The sequence below is a fragment of the Eucyclogobius newberryi genome, unplaced genomic scaffold, assembly GCF_026437365.1.
Source record: "Eucyclogobius newberryi isolate DKJ021-1_F unplaced genomic scaffold, fEucNew1.0.hap1 SCAF_4, whole genome shotgun sequence".
NCBI lineage: Eukaryota > Metazoa > Chordata > Actinopteri > Gobiiformes > Gobiidae > Eucyclogobius > Eucyclogobius newberryi.
Genome location: NW_027316056.1, coordinates 3,073,275 through 3,097,883, shown reverse-complemented (window position 1 = coordinate 3,097,883; position 24,609 = coordinate 3,073,275).

Genomic DNA, 24,609 nt, shown 5'->3' with positions numbered 1-24,609 from the left:
GGACGTCCAGTCCTCTGTGTTGTGGACGTCCAGTCCTCTGTTGTGGACGTCCAGTCCTCTGTTGTGGACGTCCAGTCCACTGTTGTGGACGTTCAGTCCTCTGTTGTGGACGTTCAGTCCTCTGTTGTGGACCTGAAGCTGCTGGTGATTGTCCTGTAGAAATCCCCAGTGGCAAGAGATCTGAATAATAAAACAAACAAATAACTATATAGCCTAAATTTAGTTTACTTGTACTTTCATTAAATATACCACAATCGAATTTTAAATGGTGCACTAGAACAAAATATTAATGCTATGAAAACTATGTTTTTTTTACTAAAAAAAATATAAATTTTTAGTATCTATGTACTTTTCATTGGTTTTATACACAACCACAAGCAGATACACAGCAGATACACAACAGATACACAGCACATACACAGCACATACACAGTACATACACAGCAGATACACAGCACATACACAGTACATACACAGCAGATACACAGTACATACACAGCAGATACACAGCACATACACAGCAGATACACAACAGATACACAGCACATACGCAGCACATACACAACAGATACACAGCACATACACAGCACATACACAACAGATACACAGCACATACACAGCACATACACAGTACATACACAGGTCATACACAGGTCATACACAACAGATACACAGCACATACACAACAGATACACAGCACATACACAGTACATACACAGCAGATACACAACAGATACACAGCACATACACAGCACACACACAGCACACAGCACATACACAGCACATACACAGCACATACACAGCACATACACAACACACACACAGCACATACACAGCACATACACTTTATTATTGCGCTCAGACATGAATATTTGTGTACTGACAGGCGTCTGTAGTTGTTGTCCTGGTACATGTCCGCGCACCAATGCGGGAAAACAAGTCATCAAACAGGACCCGGGACAAACGAAACTACAGCTGAGAGCGATGTTTATCCAGTCTTGAAGCAAATGATGGTATTGACTCAACTCGGATCACTGGTGGATCCAGACACGCCGCCGAGCGTCTCCGTTTTTGGTTTTTGGGCTTTGAAGAGCAAATACGCAAAAGGCACTTTCTCAACTTTGATCCGCCATTAGAGAAGCCAGACTGACAACACCTCTACTGCGCATGCGCACGCGGCAAACGCGCGTCTGCTTACTATATTTCGTCTCCGCTCCGCTGCGTCGAGAACGCGGCGTATTTGCGTTTTTCTTCATGCGTACTTGCGTCCAACTTCGCCATAACGCGCGAATAGCTGTTTGCGGTTTGAACGGGCCTTTAGAAGTGCAACTGAAGGAAAACGCAGATTTGAATGAGCAACTGGTAAGATTCTTTTCATGGGCCTGTACAGAAATTTATATATATATTAACACAATGCACTTTAAACTTAAAATGTGGCAGTTATTGTATGTTGTTGACAACAAGAAATTATTTTTATTCACAGACCATCAGTCTGGCTTTAAAGGGTGGTGGAACCCTCAAAGAGTGCGTGGGACGGATAATGGGCGCACTGTTCACACATTCCCTGAGCAAACAAATAAACTGGAGAGGAATCAATGGAAAGATTGGATTCCAGCACCTACAGGTCAAAAATCTTGTGGTTGGTACGTTCATATAAGGGTTGACTCTATAAATTACATGTCTTTAATCCTGCTCTGGTCCCTCCTCTGGTCCCTGCTCTAGGCTCTGATACCTCCTCTGGTCCCTCCTCTGGTCCCTCCTCTGGTCCCTGCTCTTGGCTCTGGTCCCTGCTCTAGGCTCTGGTCCCTCCTCTGGTTCCTGCTCTGCTCCCTCCTCTGCTCCCGCCTCTGATCCCTGCTCTGCTCCCTGCTCTGGTCCCTCCTCTGCTCCCTGCTCTAGGCTCTGGTCCCTCCTCTGGTCCCTCCTCTGCTCCCTGCTTTAGGCTCTGGTCCCTCCTCTGGTCCCTCCTCTGGTCCACTGAAAGGATGAGGAGAAAAGAGTGTTTGAGCGTAAAAGAATGAAAAATAACTTTCTTTGGTTACTTGTTACTTGTTATACGGTTAAACTGCATTTGTTAGACTACACGTGTCAGTAAAATGTAGAAAAACATCTAATATGTATATATTTAATATTCATAATTGAGTGTCTGCGTGATGTCACGCAGGCACCAGGAAAGAATTCCGCAGACTCTCAATGCCCCAATTCATTTAAATGGGGAAAACTGATACTTTAGAAAATTCGACAATTCTGCAAAAAGTACAAGTTGTTCAAATGTCAAAAGTAATAGCACACGTACTACTGCGAAAGCGATCGCAATGAGGTATAACATGTTGAAATCGGTTGAAGAGTTAAGGAGTTGAAACTGGCTAAATGGAGTACTAATACTTTTGCAAATTCTAGCAAATTCTGCAAAAAGTACAAGTTGTTCAAATGTCAAAAGTAATAGCACACATACTACTGCGAAAGCGATCGTAATGAGGTATAACATGTTGAAATCGGTTGAAGCGTTAAGGGTTGAAAATATAATAATAAAAAAGCGAAAGAACATGGCCCCCCACTGGCCCAGTGCCAGAACCGGGCCAGACCTGGGCTAGACCTGGGCCAGCACTGGGCCAGCTCCGAGTGTCCACATCTGGCCCAGTGCTGATTTGCCAGACCTGGGCCAGCACTGGGCCAGCACTGGGCCAGCTCTGAGTGTCCACATCTGGCCCAGTGCTGATTTGCCAGAACTGGGCCAGCACTGGGCCAGAACTAGGCCAGAACTGGGCTAGAATTGGGCCAGATCTGGCAGTTACATCTGGCCCACATGGCGCAAAGAATGACGGCCCCCCACTGGCCCAGTGCTGATCTGCCAGAACCGGACCAGACCTGGGCCAGAACTGGGCCAGCACTGGGCCAGCACTAGGCCAGCTCTGAGTGTCCACATCTGGCCCAGTGCTGATTTGCCAGACCTGGGCCAGAACTGGGCCAGCACTGGGCCAGCACTGGGCCAGCTCTGAGTGTCCACATCTGGCCCAGTGCTGATTTGCCAGAACTGGGCCAGCACTGGGCCAGCTCTGAGTGTCCACGTCTGGCCCAGTTCTGGCCCAGACATGGGCCACCTCTGGCAAACAAGCAGTGGGCCAGTGGGGGGCCGTCATTCTTTGCGCCATGTGGGCCAGATGTAACTGCCGGATCTGGCCCTGATCTGGCCCAGACCAAATTTGCTATCTGGGTAGGACCTGTAAATCTACACAATATAATATAATAAGAGATATCTAACCAATACTTTCTGAGCAAGAAGAGCTTGTACATCTGCACAACATGTCTTTTAAAGTTTGAACTTATCATATAGCATTTATGAGTTATAGCAGTTTTTACTGTTTTTATTGCTCCAAAAGCCTTTTCAGCCCATGAACAGTTGTTTGTGAGTTCTGAAAAAAGTCCAAGAGCTATTCAAACCCTATTTGCTGGGCAAGTATGACCTGTAAATCTACACAATATATAGTTTAGAGTTTGAGTCTATCATCTTAGGTTATTGAGTTATAGCTGTTTTTGTTATTATTTCTTCAAAAGCATTTTCAGACAATTTGTGAGTTCTGAAGAAAATACAAGAGATTTTTAACCCATACTTTCTGAGCAAGAGGGGCTTGTACATCTGCACAACATGTCTTTTAAGGTTTGAACCTATCTCATTGCATTTTTGAGTTATAGCAGTTTTTACTGTTTTATTGCTCCAAAAGCCTTTTCAGCTCATGAACAGTTGTTTGTGAGTTTTCAAAAAAGTGCAAGAGCTATTCAAACCCTTTTTTCTGGGCAAGTAGGACCTGTGAATCTACACAATATATAGTTTAAAGTTTGGGTCTATCATATTAGGTTTTGGATTTATAGCTGTTTTTGTGTCTATTTCTTCAAAAGCATTTTCACATAATTTTTGTTTTCTGATGAAACTGCAAGAGATATCTAACCCATACCTTCTGTGCAAGAGGGGCTTGTACATCTGCACAACATGTCTTTTAAAGTTTGAACCTATCTTATTGCATTTTTGAGTTATAGCAGTTTTTACTGTTTTATTGCTCCAAAAGCCTTTTCAGCCCATGAACAGTTGTTTGTGAGTTTTGAAAAAAAGTGCAAGAGCTATTCAAACCCTTTTTTCTGGGCAAGTAGGACCTATGAATCTACACAATATATAGTTTAAAGTTTGGGTCTATCATATTAGGTTTTGGATTTATAGCTGTTTTTGTGTCTATTTCTTCAAAAGCATTTTCACATAATTTTTGTTTTCTGATGAAACTGCAAGAGATATCTAACCCATACTTTCTGTGCAAGAGGGGCTTGTACATCTGCACAACATGTCTTTTAAAGTTTGAACTTATCTTATTGCATTTTTGAGTTATAGCAGTTTTTACTGTTTTATTGCTCCAAAAGCCTTTTCAGCCCATGAACAGTTGTTTGTGAGTTTTCAAAAAAGTGCAAGAGCTATTCAAACCCTTTTTGCTGGGCAAGTAGGACCCATAAATCTACACAATATATAGTTTAAAGTTTGAGTCTATCATATTAGGTTTTGGATTTATAGCTGTTTTTGTGTATATTGCTTCAAAAGCATTTTCACATAATTTGTGTTTTCTGAAGAAACTGCAAGAGATATCTAACCCATACCTTCTGTGCAAGAGGGGCTTGTACATCTGCACAACATGTCTTTTAAAGTTTGAACCTATCTTATTGCATTTTTGAGTTATAGCAGTTTTTACTGTTTTATTGCTCCAAAAGCCTTTTCAGCCCAATAACAGTTGTTTGTGAGTTTTGAAAAAAAGTGCAAGAGCTATTCAAACCCTTTTTTCTGGGCAAGTAGGACCTATGAATCTACACAATATATAGTTTAAAGTTTGGGTCTATCATATTAGGTTTTGGATTTATAGCTGTTTTTGTGTCTATTTCTTCAAAAGCATTTTCACATAATTTTTGTTTTCTGATGAAACTGCAAGAGATATCTAACCCATACTTTCTGTGCAAGAGGGGCTTGTACATCTGCACAACATGTCTTTTAAAGTTTGAACTTATCTTATTGCATTTTTGAGTTATAGCAGTTTTTACTGTTTTATTGCTCCAAAAGCCTTTTCAGCCCATGAACAGTTGTTTGTGAGTTTTCAAAAAAGTGCAAGAGCTATTCAAACCCTTTTTGCTGGGCAAGTAGGACCTGTACATCTACACAATATATAGTTTAAAGTTTGAGTCTATCATATTGGGTTTTGGATTTATAGCTGTTTTTGTGTCTATTGCTTCAAAAGCATTTTCACATAATTTGTGTTTTCTGAAGAAACTGCAAGAGATATCTAACCCATACTTTCTGTGCAAGAGGGGCTTGTACATCAGCACAACATGTCTTTTAAAGTTTGAACTTATCTTATTGCATTTTTGAGTTATAGCAGTTTTTACTGTTTTATTGCTCCAAAAGCCTTTTCAGCCCATGAACAGTTGTTTGTGAGTTTTCAAAAAAGGGCAAGAGCTATTCAAACCCTTTTTGCTGGGCAAGTAGGACCTTTAAATCTACACAATATATAGTTTAAAGTTTGAGTCTATCATATTGGGTTTTGGATTTATAGCTGTTTTTGTGTCTATTGCTTCAAAAGCATTTTCACATAATTTGTGTTTTCTGAAGAAACTGCAAGAGATATCTAACCCATACTTTCTGTGCAAGAGGGGCTTGTACATCTGCACAACATGTATTTTAAAGTTTGAACCTATCTTATTGCATTTTTGAGTTATAGCAGTTTTTACTGTTTTATTGCTCCAAAAGCCTTTTCAGCCCATGAACAGTTGTTTGTGAGTTTTCAAAAAAGTGCAAGAGCTATTCAAACCCAATTTGCTGGGCAAGTAGGACCTGTAAATCTACACAATATATAGTTTAAAGTTTGAGTCTATCATATTGGGTTTTGGATTTATAGCTGTTTTTTGTGTCTATTGCTTCAAAAGCATTTTCACATAATTTGTGTTTTCTGAAGAAACTGCAAGAGATATCTAACCCATACTTTCTGTGCAAGAGGGGCTTGTACATCAGCACAACATGTCTTTTAAAGTTTGAACTTATCTTATTGCATTTTTGAGTTATAACAGTTTTTACTGTTTTATTGCTCCAAAAGCATTTTCAGCCCATGAACAGTTGTTTGTGAGTTTTGAAAAAAGTGCAAGAGCTATTCAAACCCTTTTTGCTGGGCAAGTAGGACCTGTAAATCTACACAATATATAGTTTAAAGTTTGAGTCTATCATATTGGGTTTTGGATTTATAGCTGTTTTTGTGTCTATTGCTTCAAAAGCATTTTCACATAATTTGTGTTTTCTGAAGAAACTGCAAGAGATATCTAACCCATACTTTCTGTGCAAGAGGGGCTTGTACATCAGCACAACATGTCTTTTAAAGTTTGAACTTATCTTATTGCATTTTTGAGTTATAGCAGTTTTTACTTTTTTATTGCTCCAAAAGCCTTTTCAGCCCATGAACAGTTGTTTGTGAGTTTTGAAAAAAGTGCAAGAGCTATTCAAACCCTTTTTGCTGGGCAAGTAGGACCTGTAAATCTACACAATATATAGTTTAAAGTTTGAGTCTATCATATTGGGTTTTGGATTTATAGCTGTTTTTGTGTCTATTGCTTCAAAAGCATTTTCACATAATTTGTGTTTTCTGAAGAAACTGCAAGAGATATCTAACCCATACTTTCTGTGCAAGAGGGGCTTGTACATCTGCACAACATGTCTTTTAAAGTTTGAACTTATCTTATTGCATTTTTGAGTTATAGCAGTTTTTACTGTTTTATTGCTCCAAAAGCCTTTTCAGCCCATGAACAGTTGTTTGTGAGTTTTCAAAAAAGGGCAAGAGCTATTCAAACCCTTTTTGCTGGGCAAGTAGGACCTGTAAATCTACACAATATATAGTTTAAAGTTTGAGTCTATCATATTGGGTTTTGGATTTATAGCTGTTTTTGTGTCAATTGCTTCAAAAGCATTTTCACATGATTTGTGTTTTCTGAAGAAACTGCAAGAGATATCTAACCCATACTTTCTGTGCAAGAGGGGCTTGTACATCTGCACAACATGTCTTTTAAAGTTTGAACCTATCTTATTGCATTTTTGAGTTATAGCAGTTTTTACTGTTTTATTGCTCCAAAAGCCTTTTCAGCCCATGAACAGTTGTTTGTGAGTTTTCAAAAAAGTGCAAGAGCTATTCAAACCCAATTTGCTGGGCAAGTAGGACCTGTAAATCTACACAATATATAGTTTAAAGTTTGAGTCTATCATATTAGGTTTTGGATTTATAGCTGTTTTTGTGTCTATTGCTTCAAAAGCATTTTCACATAATTTGTGTTTTCTGAAGAAACTGCAAGAGATATCTAACCCATACTTTCTGTGCAAGAGGGGCTTGTACATCTGCACAACATGTCTTTTAAAGTTTGAACCTATCTTATTGCATTTTTGAGTTATAGCAGTTTTTACTGTTTTATTGCTCCAAAAGCCTTTTCAGCCCATGAACAGTTGTTTGTGAGTTTTCAAAAAAGGGCAAGAGCTATTCAAACCCTTTTTGCTGGGCAAGTAGGACCTGTAAATCTACACAATATATAGTTTAAAGTTTGAGTCTATCATATTGGGTTTTGGATTTATAGCTGTTTTTGTGTCTATTGCTTCAAAAGCATTTTCACATAATTTGTGTTTTCTGAAGAAACTGCAAGAGATATCTAACCCATACTTTCTGTGCAAGAGGGGCTTGTTCATCTGCACAACATGTCTTTTAAAGTTTGAACCTATCTTATTGCATTTTTGAGTTATAGCAGTTTTTACTGTTTTATTGCTCCAAAAGCCTTTTCAGCCCATGAACAGTTGTTTGTGAGTTTTCAAAAAAGTGCAAGAGCTATTCAAACCCTTTTTGCTGGGCAAGTAGGACCTGTAAATCTACACAATATATAGTTTAAAGTTTGAGTCTATCATATTGGGTTTTGGATTTATAGCTGTTTTTGTGTCTATTGCTTCAAAAGCATTTTCACATAATTTGTGTTTTCTGAAGAAACTGCAAGAGATATCTAACCCATACTTTCTGTGCAAGAGGGGCTTGTACATCAGCACAACAGGTCTTTTAAAGTTTGAACCTATCTTATTGCATTTTTGAGTTATAACAGTTTTTACTGTTTTATTGCTCCAAAAGCCTTTTCAGCCCATGAACAGTTGTTTGTGAGTTTTGAAAAAAGTGCAAGAGCTATTCAAACCCTTTTTGCTGGGCAAGTAGGACCTGTAAATCTACACAATATATAGTTTAAAGTTTGAGTCTATCATATTGGGTTTTGGATTTATAGCTGTTTTTGTGTCTATTGCTTCAAAAGCATTTTCACATAATTTGTGTTTTCTGAAGAAACTGCAAGAGATATCTAACCCATACTTTCTGTGCAAGAGGGGCTTGTACATCTGCACAACATGTCTTTTAAAGTTTGAACCTATCTTATTGCATTTTTGAGTTATAGCAGTTTTTACTGTTTCATTGCTCCAAAAGCCTTTTCAGCCCATGAACAGTTGTTTGTGAGTTTTCAAAAAAGGGCAAGAGCTATTCAAACCATTTTTGCTGGGCAAGTAGGACCTGTAAATCTACACAATATATAGTTTAAAGTTTGAGTCTATCATATTGGGTTTTGGATTTATAGCTGTTTTTGTGTCTATTGCTTCAAAAGCATTTTCACATAATTTGTGTTTTCTGAAGAAACTGCAAGAGATATCTAACCCATACTTTCTGTGCAAGAGGGGCTTGTACATCTGCACAACATGTCTTTTAAAGTTTGAACTTATCTTATTGCATTTTTGAGTTATAGCAGTTTTTACTGTTTTATTGCTCCAAAAGCCTTTTCAGCCCATGAACAGTTGTTTGTGAGTTTTCAAAAAAGGGCAAGAGCTATTCAAACCCTTTTTGCTGGGCAAGTAGGACCTGTAAATCTACACAATATATAGTTTAAAGTTTGAGTCTATCATATTAGGTTTTGGATTTATAGCTGTTTTTGTGTCTATTGCTTCAAAAGCATTTTCACATAATTTGTGTTTTCTGAAGAAACTGCAAGAGATATCTAACCCATATTTTCTGTGCAAGAGGGGCTTGTACATCTGCACAACATGTCTTTTAAAGTTTGAACCTATCTTATTGCATTTTTGAGTTATAGCAGTTTTTACTGTTTTATTGCTCCAAAAGCCTTTTCAGCCCATGAACAGTTGTTTGTGAGTTTTGAAAAAAGTGCAAGAGCTATTCAAACCCTTTTTGCTGGGCAAGTAGGACCTGTAAATTTACACAATATATAGTTTAAAGTTTGAGTCTATCATATTGGGTTTTGGATTTATAGCTGTTTTTGTGTTTATTGCTTCAAAAGCATTTTCACATAATTTGTGTTTTCTGAAGAAACTGCAAGAGATATCTAACCCATACTTTCTGTGCAAGAGGGGCTTGTACATCAGCACAACATGTCTTTTAAAGTTTGAACTTATCTTATTGCATTTTTGAGTTATAGCAGTTTTTACTGTTTTATTGCTCCAAAAGCCTTTTCAGCCCATGAACAGTTGTTTGTGAGTTTTCAAAAAAGGGCAAGAGCTATTCAAACCCTTTTTGCTGGGCAAGTAGGACCTGTAAATCTACACAATATATAGTTTAAAGTTTGAGTCTATCATATTGGGTTTTGGATTTATAGCTGTTTTTGTGTCTATTGCTTCAAAAGCATTTTCACATAATTTGTGTTTTCTGAAGAAACTGCAAGAGATATCTAACCCATACTTTCTGTGCAAGAGGGGCTTGTACATCTGCACAACATGTCTTTTAAAGTTTGAACCTATCTTATTGCATTTTTGAGTTATAGCAGTTTTTACTGTTTTATTGCTCCAAAAGCCTTTTCAGCCCATGAACAGTTGTTTGTGAGTTTTCAAAAAAGTGCAAGAGCTATTCAAACCCTTTTTGCTGGGCAAGTAGGACCTGTAAATCTACACAATATATAGTTTAAAGTTTGAGTCTATCATATTGGGTTTTGGATTTATAGCTGTTTTTGTGTCTATTGCTTCAAAAGCATTTTCACATAATTTGTGTTTTCTGAAGAAACTGCAAGAGATATCTAACCCATACTTTCTGTGCAAGAGGGGCTTGTACATCTGCACAACATGTCTTTTAAAGTTTGAACTTATCTTATTGCATTTTTGAGTTATAGCAGTTTTTACTGTTTTATTGCTCCAAAAGCCTTTTCAGCCCATGAACAGTTGTTTGTGAGTTTTCAAAAAAGGGCAAGAGCTATTCAAACCCTTTTTGCTGGGCAAGTAGGACCTGTAAATCTACACAATATATAGTTTAAAGTTTGAGTCTATCATATTGGGTTTTGGATTTATAGCTGTTTTTGTGTCTATTGCTTCAAAAGCATTTTCACATAATTTGTGTTTTCTGAAGAAACTGCAAGAGATATCTAACCCATATTTTCTGTGCAAGAGGGGCTTGTACATCTGCACAACATGTCTTTTAAAGTTTGAACCTATCTTATTGCATTTTTGAGTTATAGCAGTTTTTACTGTTTTATTGCTCCAAAAGCCTTTTCAGCCCATGAACAGTTGTTTGTGAGTTTTCAAAAAAAGGGCAAGAGCTATTCAAACCCTTTTTGCCTGGCAAGTAGGACCTGTAAATCTACACAATATATAGTTTAAAGTTCGAGTCTATCATATTAGGTTTTGGATTTATAGCTGTTTTTGTGTCTATTGCTTCAAAAGCATTTTCACATAATTTGTGTTTTCTGAAGAAACTGCAAGAGATATCTAACCCATATTTTCTGTGCAAGAGGGGCTTGTACATCTGCACAGCATGTCTTTTAAAGTTTGAACCTATCTTATTGCATTTTTGAGTTATAGCAGTTTTTACTGTTTTATTGCTCCAAAAGCCTTTTAAGCCCATGAACAGTTGTTTGTGAGTTTTGAAAAAAGTGCAAGAGCTATTCAAACCCTTTTTGCTGGGCAAGTAGGACCTGTAAATCTACACAATATATAGTTTAAAGTTTGAGTCTATCATATTGGGTTTTGGATTTATAGCTGTTTTTGTGTCTATTGCTTCAAAAGCATTTTCACATAATTTGTGTTTTCTGAAGAAACTGCAAGAGATATCTAACCCATACGTTCTGTGCAAGAGGGGCTTGTACATCAGCACAACATGTCTTTTAAAGTTTGAACTTATCTTATTGCATTTTTGAGTTATAGCAGTTTTTACTGTTTTATTGCTCCAAAAGCCTTTTCAGCCCATGAACAGTTGTTTGTGAGTTTTCAAAAAAGGGCAAGAGCTATTCAAACCCTTTTTGCTGGGCAAGTAGGACCTGTAAATCTACACAATATATAGTTTAAAGTTTGAGTCTATCATATTGGGTTTTGGATTTATAGCTGTTTTTGTGTCTATTGCTTCAAAAGCATTTTCACATAATTTGTGTTTTCTGAAGAAACTGCAAGAGATATCTAACCCATACGTTCTGTGCAAGAGGGGCTTGTACATCTGCACAACATGTCTTTTAAAGTTTGAACCTATCTTATTGCATTTTTGAGTTATAGCAGTTTTTACTGTTTTATTGCTCCAAAAGCCATTTCAGCCCATGAACAGTTGTTTGTGAGTTTTCAAAAAAAGGGCAAGAGCTATTCAAACCCTTTTTGCCTGGCAAGTAGGACCTGTAAATCTACACAATATATAGTTTAAAGTTTGAGTCTATCATATTAGGTTTTGGATTTATAGCTGTTTTTGTGTCTATTGCTTCAAAAGCATTTTCACATAATTTGTGTTTTCTGAAGAAACTGCAAGAGATATCTAACCCATACTTTCTGTGCAAGAGGGGCTTGTACATCTGCACAACATGTCTTTTAAAGTTTGAACCTATCTTATTGCATTTTTGAGTTATAGCAGTTTTTACTGTTTTATTACTCCAAAAGCCTTTTCAGCCCATGAACAGTTGTTTGTGAGTTTTCAAAAAAGTGCAAGAGCTATTCAAACCCAATTTGCTGGGCAAGTAGGACCTGTAAATCTACACAATATATAGTTTAAAGTTTGAGTCTATCATATTAGGTTTTGGATTTATAGCTGTTTTTGTGTCTATTGCTTCAAAAGCATTTTCACATAATTTGTGTTTTCTGAAGAAACTGCAAGAGATATCTAACCCATACTTTCTGTGCAAGAGGGGCTTGTACATCTGCACAACATGTCTTTTAAAGTTTGAACTTATCTTATTGCATTTTTGAGTTATAGCAGTTTTTACTCTTTTATTGCTCCAAAAGCCTTTTCAGCCCATGAACAGTTGTTTGTGAGTTTTCAAAAAAGTGCAAGAGCTATTCAAACCCTTTTTGCCTGGCAAGTAGGACCTGTAAATCTACACAATATATAGTTTAAAGTTTGAGTCTATCATATTAGGTTTTGGATTTATAGCTGTTTTTGTGTATATTGCTTCAAAAGCATTTTCACATAATTTGTGTTTTCTGAAGAAACTGCAAGAGATATCTAACCCATACTTTCTGTGCAAGAGGGGCTTGTACATCAGCACAACATGTCTTTTAAAGTTTGAACTTATCTTATTGCATTTTTGAGTTATAGCAGTTTTTACTGTTTTATTGCTCCAAAAGCCTTTTCAGCCCATGAACAGTTGTTTGTGAGTTTTCAAAAAAGGACAAGAGCTATTCAAACCCTTTTTGCTGGGCAAGTAGGACCTGTAAATCTACACAATATATAGTTTAAAGTTTGAGTCTATCATATTGGGTTTTGGATTTATAGCTGTTTTTGTGTCTATTGCTTCAAAAGCATTTTCACATAATTTGTGTTTTCTGAAGAAACTGCAAGAGATATCTAACCCATACTTTCTGTGCAAGAGGGGCTTGTACATCAGCACAACATGTCTTTTAAAGTTTGAACTTATCTTATTGCATTTTTGAGTTATAGCAGTTTTTACTGTTTTATTGCTCCAAAAGCCTTTTCAGCCCATGAACAGTTGTTTGTGAGTTTTCAAAAAAGGACAAGAGCTATTCAAACCCTTTTTGCTGGGCAAGTAGGACCTGTAAATCTACACAATATATAGTTTAAAGTTTGAGTCTATCATATTGGGTTTTGGATTTATAGCTGTTTTTGTGTCTATTGCTTCAAAAGCATTTTCACATAATTTGTGTTTTCTGAAGAAACTGCAAGAGATATCTAACCCATACTTTCTGTGCAAGAGGGGCTTGTACATCAGCACAACATGTCTTTTAAAGTTTGAACTTATCTTATTGCATTTTTGAGTTATAGCAGTTTTTACTGTTTTATTGCTCCAAAAGCCTTTTCAGCCCATGAACAGTTGTTTGTGAGTTTTCAAAAAAGGACAAGAGCTATTCAAACCCTTTTTGCTGGGCAAGTAGGACCTGTAAATCTACACAATATATGGTTTAAAGTTTGAGTCTATCATATTGGGTTTTGGATTTATAGCTGTTTTTGTGTCTATTGCTTCAAAAGCATTTTCACATAATTTGTGTTTTCTGAAGAAACTGCAAGAGATATCTAACCCATACTTTCTGTGCAAGAGGGGCTTGTACATCTGCACAACATGTCTTTTAAAGTTTGAACTTATCTTATTGCATTTTTGAGTTATAGCAGTTTTTACTGTTTTATTGCTCCAAAAGCCTTTTCAGCCCATGAACAGTTGTTTGTGAGTTTTCAAAAAAGGGCAAGAGCTATTCAAATCCTTTTTGCTGGGCAAGTAGGACCTGTAAATCTACACAATATATAGTTTAAAGTTTGAGTCTATCATATTGGGTTTTGGATTTATAGCTGTTTTTTTGTCTATTGCTTCAAAAGCATTTTCACATAATTTGTGTTTTCTGAAGAAACTGCAAGAGATATCTAACCCATACTTTCTGTGCAAGAGGGGCTTGTACATCAGCACAACATGTCTTTTAAAGTTTGAACCTATCTTATTGCATTTTTGAGTTATAGCAGTTTTTACTGTTTTATTGCTCCAAAAGCCTTTTCAGCCCATGAACAGTTGTTTGTGAGTTTTGAAAAAAAGTGCAAGAGCTATTCAAACCCTTTTTTCTGGGCAAGTAGGACCTATGAATCTACACAATATATAGTTTAAAGTTTGAGTCTATCATATTAGGTTTTGGATTTATAGCTGTTTTTTTGTCTATTGCTTATAAAGCATTTTCACATAATTTGTGTTTTCTGAAGAAACTGCAAGAGATATCTAACCCATACTTTCTGTGCAAGAGGGGCTTGTACATCTGCACAACATGTCTTTTAAAGTTTGAACTTATCTTATTGCATTTTTGAGTTATAGCAGTTTTTACTGTTTTATTGCTCCAAAAGCCTTTTCAGCCCATGAACATTTGTTTGTGAGTTTTCAAAAAAGGGCAAGAGCTATTCAAACCCTTTTTGCTGGGCAAGTAGGACCTGTAAATCTACACAATATATAGTTTAAAGTTTGAGTCTATCATATTGGGTTTTGGATTTATAGCTGTTTTTGTGTCTATTGCTTCAAAAGCATTTTCACAAATGTTGTGTTTTCTGAAGAAACTGCAAGAGATGTCTAACCCATACTTTCTGTGCAAGAGGGGCTTGTACATCTGCACAACATGTCTTTTAAAGTTTGAACTTATCTTATTGCATTTTTGAGTTATAGCAGTTTTTACTCTTTTATTGCTCCAAAAGCCTTTTCAGCCCATGAACAGTTGTTTGTGAGTTTTCAAAAAAGGACAAGAGCTATTCAAACCCTTTTTGCTGGGCAAGTAGGACCTGTAAATCTACACAATATATAGTTTAAAGTTTGAGTCTATCATATTGGGTTTTGGATTTATAGCTGTTTTTGTGTCTATTGCTTCAAAAGCATTTTCACATAATTTGTGTTTTCTGAAGAAACTGCAAGAGATATCTAACCCATACTTTCTGTGCAAGAGGGGCTTGTACATCAGCACAACATGTCTTTTAAAGTTTGAACTTATCTTATTGCATTTTTGAGTTATAGCAGTTTTTACTCTTTTATTGCTCCAAAAGCCTTTTCAGCCCATGAACAGTTGTTTGTGAGTTTTCAAAAAAGTGCAAGAGCTATTCAAACCCTTTTTGCCTGGCAAGTAGGACCTGTAAATCTACACAATATATAGTTTAAAGTTTGAGTCTATCATATTAGGTTTTGGATTTATAGCTGTTTTTGTGTATATTGCTTCAAAAGCATTTTCACATAATTTGTGTTTTCTGAAGAAACTGCAAGAGATATCTAACCCATACTTTCTGTGCAAGAGGGGCTTGTACATCAGCACAACATGTCTTTTAAAGTTTGAACTTATCTTATTGCATTTTTGAGTTATAGCAGTTTTTACTGTTTTATTGCTCCAAAAGCCTTTTCAGCCCATGAACAGTTGTTTGTGAGTTTTCAAAAAAGGGCAAGAGCTATTCAAACCCTTTTTGCTGGGCAAGTAGGACCTGTAAATCTACACAATATATAGTTTAAAGTTTGAGTCTATCATATTGGGTTTTGGATTTATAGCTGTTTTTGTGTCTATTGCTTCAAAAGCATTTTCACATAATTTGTGTTTTCTGAAGAAACTGCAAGAGATATCTAACCCATACTTTCTGTGCAAGAGGGGCTTGTACATCAGCACAACATGTCTTTTAAAGTTTGAACTTATCTTATTGCATTTTTGAGTTATAGCAGTTTTTACTGTTTTATTGCTCCAAAAGCCTTTTCAGCCCATGAACAGTTGTTTGTGAGTTTTCAAAAAAGGACAAGAGCTATTCAAACCCTTTTTGCTGGGCAAGTAGGACCTGTAAATCTACACAATATATAGTTTAAAGTTTGAGTCTATCATATTGGGTTTTGGATTTATAGCTGTTTTTGTGTCTATTGCTTCAAAAGCATTTTCACATAATTTGTGTTTTCTGAAGAAACTGCAAGAGATATCTAACCCATACTTTCTGTGCAAGAGGGGCTTGTACATCAGCACAACATGTCTTTTAAAGTTTGAACTTATCTTATTGCATTTTTGAGTTATAGCAGTTTTTACTCTTTTATTGCTCCAAAAGCCTTTTCAGCCCATGAACAGTTGTTTGTGAGTTTTCAAAAAAGGACAAGAGCTATTCAAACCCTTTTTGCTGGGCAAGTAGGACCTGTAAATCTACACAATATATAGTTTAAAGTTTGAGTCTATCATATTGGGTTTTGGATTTATAGCTGTTTTTGTGTCTATTGCTTCAAAAGCATTTTCACATAATTTGTGTTTTCTGAAGAAACTGCAAGAGATATCTAACCCATACTTTCTGTGCAAGAGGGGCTTGTACATCAGCACAACATGTCTTTTAAAGTTTGAACTTATCTTATTGCATTTTTGAGTTATAGCAGTTTTTACTGTTTTATTGCTCCAAAAGCCTTTTCAGCCCATGAACAGTTGTTTGTGAGTTTTCAAAAAAGGACAAGAGCTATTCAAACCCTTTTTGCTGGGCAAGTAGGACCTGTAAATCTACACAATATATAGTTTAAAGTTTGAGTCTATCATATTGGGTTTTGGATTTATAGCTGTTTTTGTGTCTATTGCTTCAAAAGCATTTTCACATAATTTGTGTTTTCTGAAGAAACTGCAAGAGATATCTAACCCATACTTTCTGTGCAAGAGGGGCTTGTACATCTGCACAACATGTCTTTTAAAGTTTGAACTTATCTTATTGCATTTTTGAGTTATAGCAGTTTTTACTGTTTTATTGCTCCAAAAGCCTTTTCAGCCCATGAACAGTTGTTTGTGAGTTTTCAAAAAAGGGCAAGAGCTATTCAAATCCTTTTTGCTGGGCAAGTAGGACCTGTAAATCTACACAATATATAGTTTAAAGTTTGAGTCTATCATATTGGGTTTTGGATTTATAGCTGTTTTTTTGTCTATTGCTTCAAAAGCATTTTCACATAATTTGTGTTTTCTGAAGAAACTGCAAGATATATCTAACCCATACTTTCTGTGCAAGAGGGGCTTGTACATCAGCACAACATGTCTTTTAAAGTTTGAACCTATCTTATTGCATTTTTGAGTTATAGCAGTTTTTACTGTTTTATTGCTCCAAAAGCCTTTTCAGCCCATGAACAGTTGTTTGTGAGTTTTGAAAAAAAGTGCAAGAGCTATTCAAACCCTTTTTTCTGGGCAAGTAGGACCTATGAATCTACACAATATATAGTTTAAAGTTTGAGTCTATCATATTAGGTTTTGGATTTATAGCTGTTTTTGTGTCTATTGCTTATAAAGCATTTTCACATAATTTGTGTTTTCTGAAGAAACTGCAAGAGATATCTAACCCATACTTTCTGTGCAAGAGGGGCTTGTACATCAGCACAACATGTCTTTTAAAGTTTGAACTTATCTTATTGCATTTTTGAGTTATAGCAGTTTTTACTGTTTTATTGCTCCAAAAGCCTTTTCAGCCCATGAACAGTTGTTTGTGAGTTTTCAAAAAAGGGCAAGAGCTATTCAAACCCTTTTTGCTGGGCAAGTAGGACCTGTAAATCTACACAATATATAGTTTAAAGTTTGAGTCTATCATATTGGGTTTTGGATTTATAGCTGTTTTTGTGTCTATTGCTTCAAAAGCATTTTCACATAATTTGTGTTTTCTGAAGAAACTGCAAGAGATATCTAACCCATACTTTCTGTGCAAGAGGGGCTTGTACATCAGCACAACATGTCTTTTAAAGTTTGAACTTATCTTATTGCATTTTTGAGTTATAGCAGTTTTTACTGTTTTATTGCTCCAAAAGCCTTTTCAGCCCATGAACAGTTGTTTGTGAGTTTTCAAAAAAGGACAAGAGCTATTCAAACCCTTTTTGCTGGGCAAGTAGGACCTGTAAATCTACACAATATATAGTTTAAAGTTTGAGTCTATCATATTGGGTTTTGGATTTATAGCTGTTTTTGTGTCTATTGCTTCAAAAGCATTTTCACATAATTTGTGTTTTCTGAAGAAACTGCAAGAGATATCTAACCCATACTTTCTGTGCAAGAGGGGCTTGTACATCAGCACAACATGTCTTTTAAAGTTTGAACCTATCTTATTGCATTTTTGAGTTATAGCAGTTTTTACTGTTTTATTGCTCCAAAAGCCTTTTCAGCCCATGAACAGTTGTTTGTGAGTTTTGAAAAAAAGTGCAAGAGCTATTCAAACCCTTTTTTCTGGGCAAGTAGGACCTATGAATCTACACAATATATAGTTTAAAGTTTGAGTCTATCATATTAGGTTTTGGATTTATAGCTGTTTTTGTGTCTATTGCTTATAAAGCATTTTCACATAATTTGTGTTTTCTGAAGAAACTGCAAGAGATATCTAACCCATACTTTCTGTGCAAGAGGGGCTTGTACATCAGCACAACATGTCTTTTAAAGTTTGAACTTATCTTATTGCATTTTTGAGTTATAGCAGTTTTTACTGTTTTATTGCTCCAAAAGCCTTTTCAGCCCATGAACAGTTGTTTGTGAGTTTTCAAAAAAGGGCAAGAGCTATTCAAACCCTTTTTGCTGGGCAAGTAGGACCTGTAAATCTACACAATATATAGTTTAAAGTTTGAGTCTATCATATTGGGTTTTGGATTTATAGCTGTTTTTGTGTCTATTGCTTCAAAAGCATTTTCACATAATTTGTGTTTTCTGAAGAAACTGCAAGAGATATCTAACCCATACTTTCTGTGCAAGAGGGGCTTGTACATCAGCACAACATGTCTTTTAAAGTTTGAACTTATCTTATTGCATTTTTGAGTTATAGCAGTTTTTACTGTTTTATTGCTCCAAAAGCCTTTTCAGCCCATGAACAGTTGTTTGTGAGTTTTCAAAAAAGGGCAAGAGCTATTCAAACCCTTTTTGCTGGGCAAGTAGGACCTGTAAATCTACACAATATATAGTTTAAAGTTTGAGTCTATCATATTGGGTTTTGGATTTATAGCTGTTTTTGTGTCTATTGCTTCAAAAGCATTTTCACATAATTTGTGTTTTCTGAAGAAACTGCAAGAGATATCTAACCCATACTTTCTGTGCAAGAGGGGCTTGTACATCAGCACAACATGTCTTTTAAAGTTTGAACTTATCTTATTGCATTTTTGAGTTATAGCAGTTGTTACTGTTTTATTGCTCCAAAAGCCTTTTCAGCCCATGAACAGTTGTTTGTGAGTTTTCAAAAAAGGACAAGAGCTATTCAAACCCTTTTTGCTGGGCAAGTAGGACCTGTAAATCTACACAATATATAGTTTAAAGTTTGAGTCTATCATATTGGGTTTTGGATTTATAGCTGTTTTTGTGTCTATTGCTTCAAAAGCATTTTCACATAATTTGTGTTTTCTGAAGAAACTGCAAGAGATATCTAACCCATACTTTCTGTGCAAGAGGGGCTTGTACATCAGCACAACATGTCTTTTAAAGTTTGAACCTATCTTATTGCATTTTTGAGTTATAGCAGTTTTTACTGTTTTATTGCTCCAAAAGCCTTTTCAGCCCATGAACAGTTGTTTGTGAGTTTTGAAAAAAAGTGCAAGAGCTATTCAAACCCTTTTTTCTGGGCAAGTAGGACCTATGAATCTACACAATATATAGTTTAAAGTTTGAGTCTATCATATTAGGTTTTGGATTTATAGCTGTTTTTGTGTCTATTGCTTATAAAGCATTTTCACATAATTTGTGTTTTCTGAAGAAACTGCAAGAGATATCTAACCCATACTTTCTGTGCAAGAGGGGCTTGTACATCAGCACAACATGTCTTTTAAAGTTTGAACTTATCTTATTGCATTTTTGAGTTATAGCAGTTTTTACTGTTTTATTGCTCCAAAAGCCTTTTCAGCCCATGAACAGTTGTTTGTGAGTTTTCAAAAAAGGGCAAGAGCTATTCAAACCCTTTTTGCTGGGCAAGTAGGACCTGTAAATCTACACAATATATAGTTTAAAGTTTGAGTCTATCATATTGGGTTTTGGATTTATAGCTGTTTTTGTGTCTATTGCTTCAAAAGCATTTTCACATAATTTGTGTTTTCTGAAGAAACTGCAAGAGATATCTAACCCATACTTTCTGTGCAAGAGGGGCTTGTACATCTGCACAACATGTCTTTTAAAGTTTGAACCTATCTTATTGCATTTTTGAGTTATAACAGTTTTTACTGTTTTATTGCTCCAAAAGCCTTTTCAGCCCATGAACAGTTGTTTGTGAGTTTTGAAAAAGGGGCAAGAGCTATTCAAACCCTTTTTGCTGGGCAAGTAGGACCTGTGAATCTACACAATATATAGTTTAAAGTTTGAGTCTATCATATTGGGTTTTGGATTTATAGCTGTTTTTGTGTCTTTTGCTTCAAAAGCATTTTCACATAATTTGTGTTTTCTGAAGAAACTGCAAGAGATATCTAACCCATACTTTCTGTGCAAGAGGGGCTTGTACATCTGCACAACATGTCTTTTAAAGTTTGAACCTATCTTATTGCATTTTTGAGTTATAACAGTTTTTACTGTTTTATTGCTCCAAAAGCCTTTTCAGCCCATGAACAGTTGTTTGTGAGTTTTGAAAAAAGTGCAAGAGCTATTCAAACCCTTTTTGCTGGGCAAGTAGGACCTGTAAATCTACACAATATAAAGTTTAAAGTTTGAGTCTATCATATTAGGTTTTGGATTTATAGCTGTTTATGTGTCTATTGCTTCAAAAGCATTTTCACATAATTTGTGTTTTCTGAAGCAACTGCAAGAGATATCTAACCCATACTTTATGTGCAAGAGGGGCTTGTACATCTGCACAACATGTCTTTTAAAGTTTGAACCTATCTTATTGCATTTTTGAGTTATAGCAGTTTTTACTGTTTTATTGCTCCAAAAGCATTTTCAGCCCATGAACAGTCGTTTGTGAGTTTTGAAAAAAGTGCAAGAGCTATTCAAACCCTTTTTGCTGGGCAAGTAGGACCTGTAAATCTACACAATATATAGTTTAAAGTTTGAGTCTATCATATTGGGTTTTGGATTTATAGCTGTTTTTGTGTCTATTGCTTCAAAAGCATTTTCACAAATGTTGTGTTTTCTGAAGAAACTGCAAGAGATGTCTAACCCATACTTTCTGTGCAAGAGGGGCTTGTACATCTGCACAACATGTCTTTTAAAGTTTGAACTTATCTTATTGCATTTTTGAGTTATAGCAGTTTTTACTCTTTTATTGCTCCAAAAGCCTTTTCAGCCCATGAACAGTTGTTTGTGAGTTTTCAAAAAAGGACAAGAGCTATTCAAACCCTTTTTGCTGGGCAAGTAGGACCTGTAAATCTACACAATATATAGTTTAAAGTTTGAGTCTATCATATTGGGTTTTGGATTTATAGCTGTTTTTGTGTCTATTGCTTCAAAAGCATTTTCACATAATTTGTGTTTTCTGAAGAAACTGCAAGAGATATCTAACCCATACTTTCTGTGCAAGAGGGGCTTGTACATCTGCACAACATGTCTTTTAAAGTTTGAACTTATCTTATTGCATTTTTGAGTTATAGCAGTTTTTACTCTTTTATTGCTCCAAAAGCCTTTTCAGCCCATGAACAGTTGTTTGTGAGTTTTCAAAAAAGTGCAAGAGCTATTCAAACCCTTTTTGCCTGGCAAGTAGGACCTGTAAATCTACACAATATATAGTTTAAAGTTTGAGTCTATCATATTAGGTTTTGGATTTATAGCTGTTTTTGTGTATATTGCTTCAAAAGCATTTTCACATAATTTGTGTTTTCTGAAGAAACTGCAAGAGATATCTAACCCATACTTTCTGTGCAAGAGGGGCTTGTACATCAGCACAACATGTCTTTTAAAGTTTGAACTTATCTTATTGCATTTTTGAGTTATAGCAGTTTTTACTGTTTTATTGCTCCAAAAGCCTTTTCAGCCCATGAACAGTTGTTTGTGAGTTTTCAAAAAAGGACAAGAGCTATTCAAACCCTTTTTGCTGGGCAAGTAGGACCTGTAAATCTACACAATATATAGTTTAAAGTTTGAGTCTATCATATTGGGTTTTGGATTTATAGCTGTTTTTGTGTCTATTGCTTCAAAAGCATTTTCACATAATTTGTGTTTTCTGAAGAAACTGCAAGAGATATCTAACCCATACTTTCTGTGCAAGAGGGGCTTGTACATCAGCACAACATGTCTTTTAAAGTTTGAACTTATCTTATTGCATTTTTGAGTTATAGCAGTTTTTACTGTTTTATTGCTCCAAAAGCCTTTTCAGCCCATGAACAGTTGTTTGTGAGTTTTCAAAAAAGGACAAGAGCTATTCAAACCCTTTTTGCTGGGCAAGTAGGACCTGTAAATCTACACAATATATAGTTTAAAGTTTGAGTCTATCATATTGGGTTTTGGATTTATAGCTGTTTTTGTGTCTATTGCTTCAAAAGCATTTTCACATAATTTGTGTTTTCTGAAGAAACTGCAAGAGATATCTAACCCATACTTTCTGTGCAAGAGGGGCTTGTACATCAGCACAACATGTCTTTTAAAGTTTGAACTTATCTTATTGCATTTTTGAGTTATAGCAGTTTTTACTGTTTTATTGCTCCAAAAGCCTTTTCAGCCCATGAACAGTTGTTTGTGAGTTTTCAAAAAAGGACAAGAGCTATTCAAACCCTTTTTGCTGGGCAAGTAGGACCTGTAAATCTACACAATATATAGTTTAAAGTTTGAGTCTATCATATTGGGTTTTGGATTTATAGCTGTTTTTGTGTCTATTGCTTCAAAAGCATTTTCACATAATTTGTGTTTTCTGAAGAAACTGCAAGAGATATCTAACCCATACTTTCTGTGCAAGAGGGGCTTGTACATCTGCACAACATGTCTTTTAAAGTTTGAACTTATCTTATTGCATTTTTGAGTTATAGCAGTTTTTACTGTTTTATTGCTCCAAAAGCCTTTTCAGCCCATGAACAGTTGTTTGTGAGTTTTCAAAAAAGGGCAAGAGCTATTCAAATCCTTTTTGCTGGGCAAGTAGGACCTGTAAATCTACACAATATATAGTTTAAAGTTTGAGTCTATCATATTGGGTTTTGGATTTATAGCTGTTTTTGTGTCTATTGCTTCAAAAGCATTTTCACATAATTTGTGTTTTCTGAAGAAACTGCAAGAGATATCTAACCCATACTTTCTGTGCAAGAGGGGCTTGTACATCAGCACAACATGTCTTTTAAAGTTTGAACCTATCTTATTGCATTTTTGAGTTATAGCAGTTTTTACTGTTTTATTGCTCCAAAAGCCTTTTCAGCCCATGAACAGTTGTTTGTGAGTTTTGAAAAAAAGTGCAAGAGCTATTCAAACCCTTTTTTCTGGGCAAGTAGGACCTATGAATCTACACAATATATAGTTTAAAGTTTGAGTCTATCATATTAGGTTTTGGATTTATAGCTGTTTTTGTGTCTATTGCTTATAAAGCATTTTCACATAATTTGTGTTTTCTGAAGAAACTGCAAGAGATATCTAACCCATACTTTCTGTGCAAGAGGGGCTTGTACATCAGCACAACATGTCTTTTAAAGTTTGAACTTATCTTATTGCATTTTTGAGTTATAGCAGTTTTTACTGTTTTATTGCTCCAAAAGCCTTTTCAGCCCATGAACAGTTGTTTGTGAGTTTTCAAAAAAGGGCAAGAGCTATTCAAACCCTTTTTGCTGGGCAAGTAGGACCTGTAAATCTACACAATATATAGTTTAAAGTTTGAGTCTATCATATTGGGTTTTGGATTTATAGCTGTTTTTGTGTCTATTGCTTCAAAAGCATTTTCACATAATTTGTGTTTTCTGAAGAAACTGCAAGAGATATCTAACCCATACTTTCTGTGCAAGAGGGGCTTGTACATCTGCACAACATGTCTTTTAAAGTTTGAACCTATCTTATTGCATTTTTGAGTTATAACAGTTTTTACTGTTTTATTGCTCCAAAAGCCTTTTCAGCCCATGAACAGTTGTTTGTGAGTTTTGAAAAAGGGGCAAGAGCTATTCAAACCCTTTTTGCTGGGCAAGTAGGACCTGTGAATCTACACAATATATAGTTTAAAGTTTGAGTCTATCATATTGGGTTTTGGATTTATAGCTGTTTTTGTGTCTTTTGCTTCAAAAGCATTTTCACATAATTTGTGTTTTCTGAAGAAACTGCAAGAGATATCTAACCCATACTTTCTGTGCAAGAGGGGCTTGTACATCTGCACAACATGTCTTTTAAAGTTTGAACCTATCTTATTGCATTTTTGAGTTATAACAGTTTTTACTGTTTTATTGCTCCAAAAGCCTTTTCAGCCCATGAACAGTTGTTTGTGAGTTTTCAAAAAAGTGCAAGAGCTATTCAAACCCTTTTTGCTGGGCAAGTAGGACCTGTAAATCTACACAATATATAGTTTAAAGTTTGAGTCTATCATATTAGGTTTTGGATTTATAGCTGTTTTTGTGTCTATTGCTTCAAAAGCATTTTCACATAATTTGTGTTTTCTGAAGAAACTGCAAGAGATATCTAACCCATACTTTCTGTGCAAGAGGGGCTTGTACATCTGCACAACATGTCTTTTAAAGTTTGAACCTATCTTATTGCATTTTTGAGTTCTAGCAGTTTTTACTATTTTATTGCTCCAAAAGCCTTTTCAGCCCATG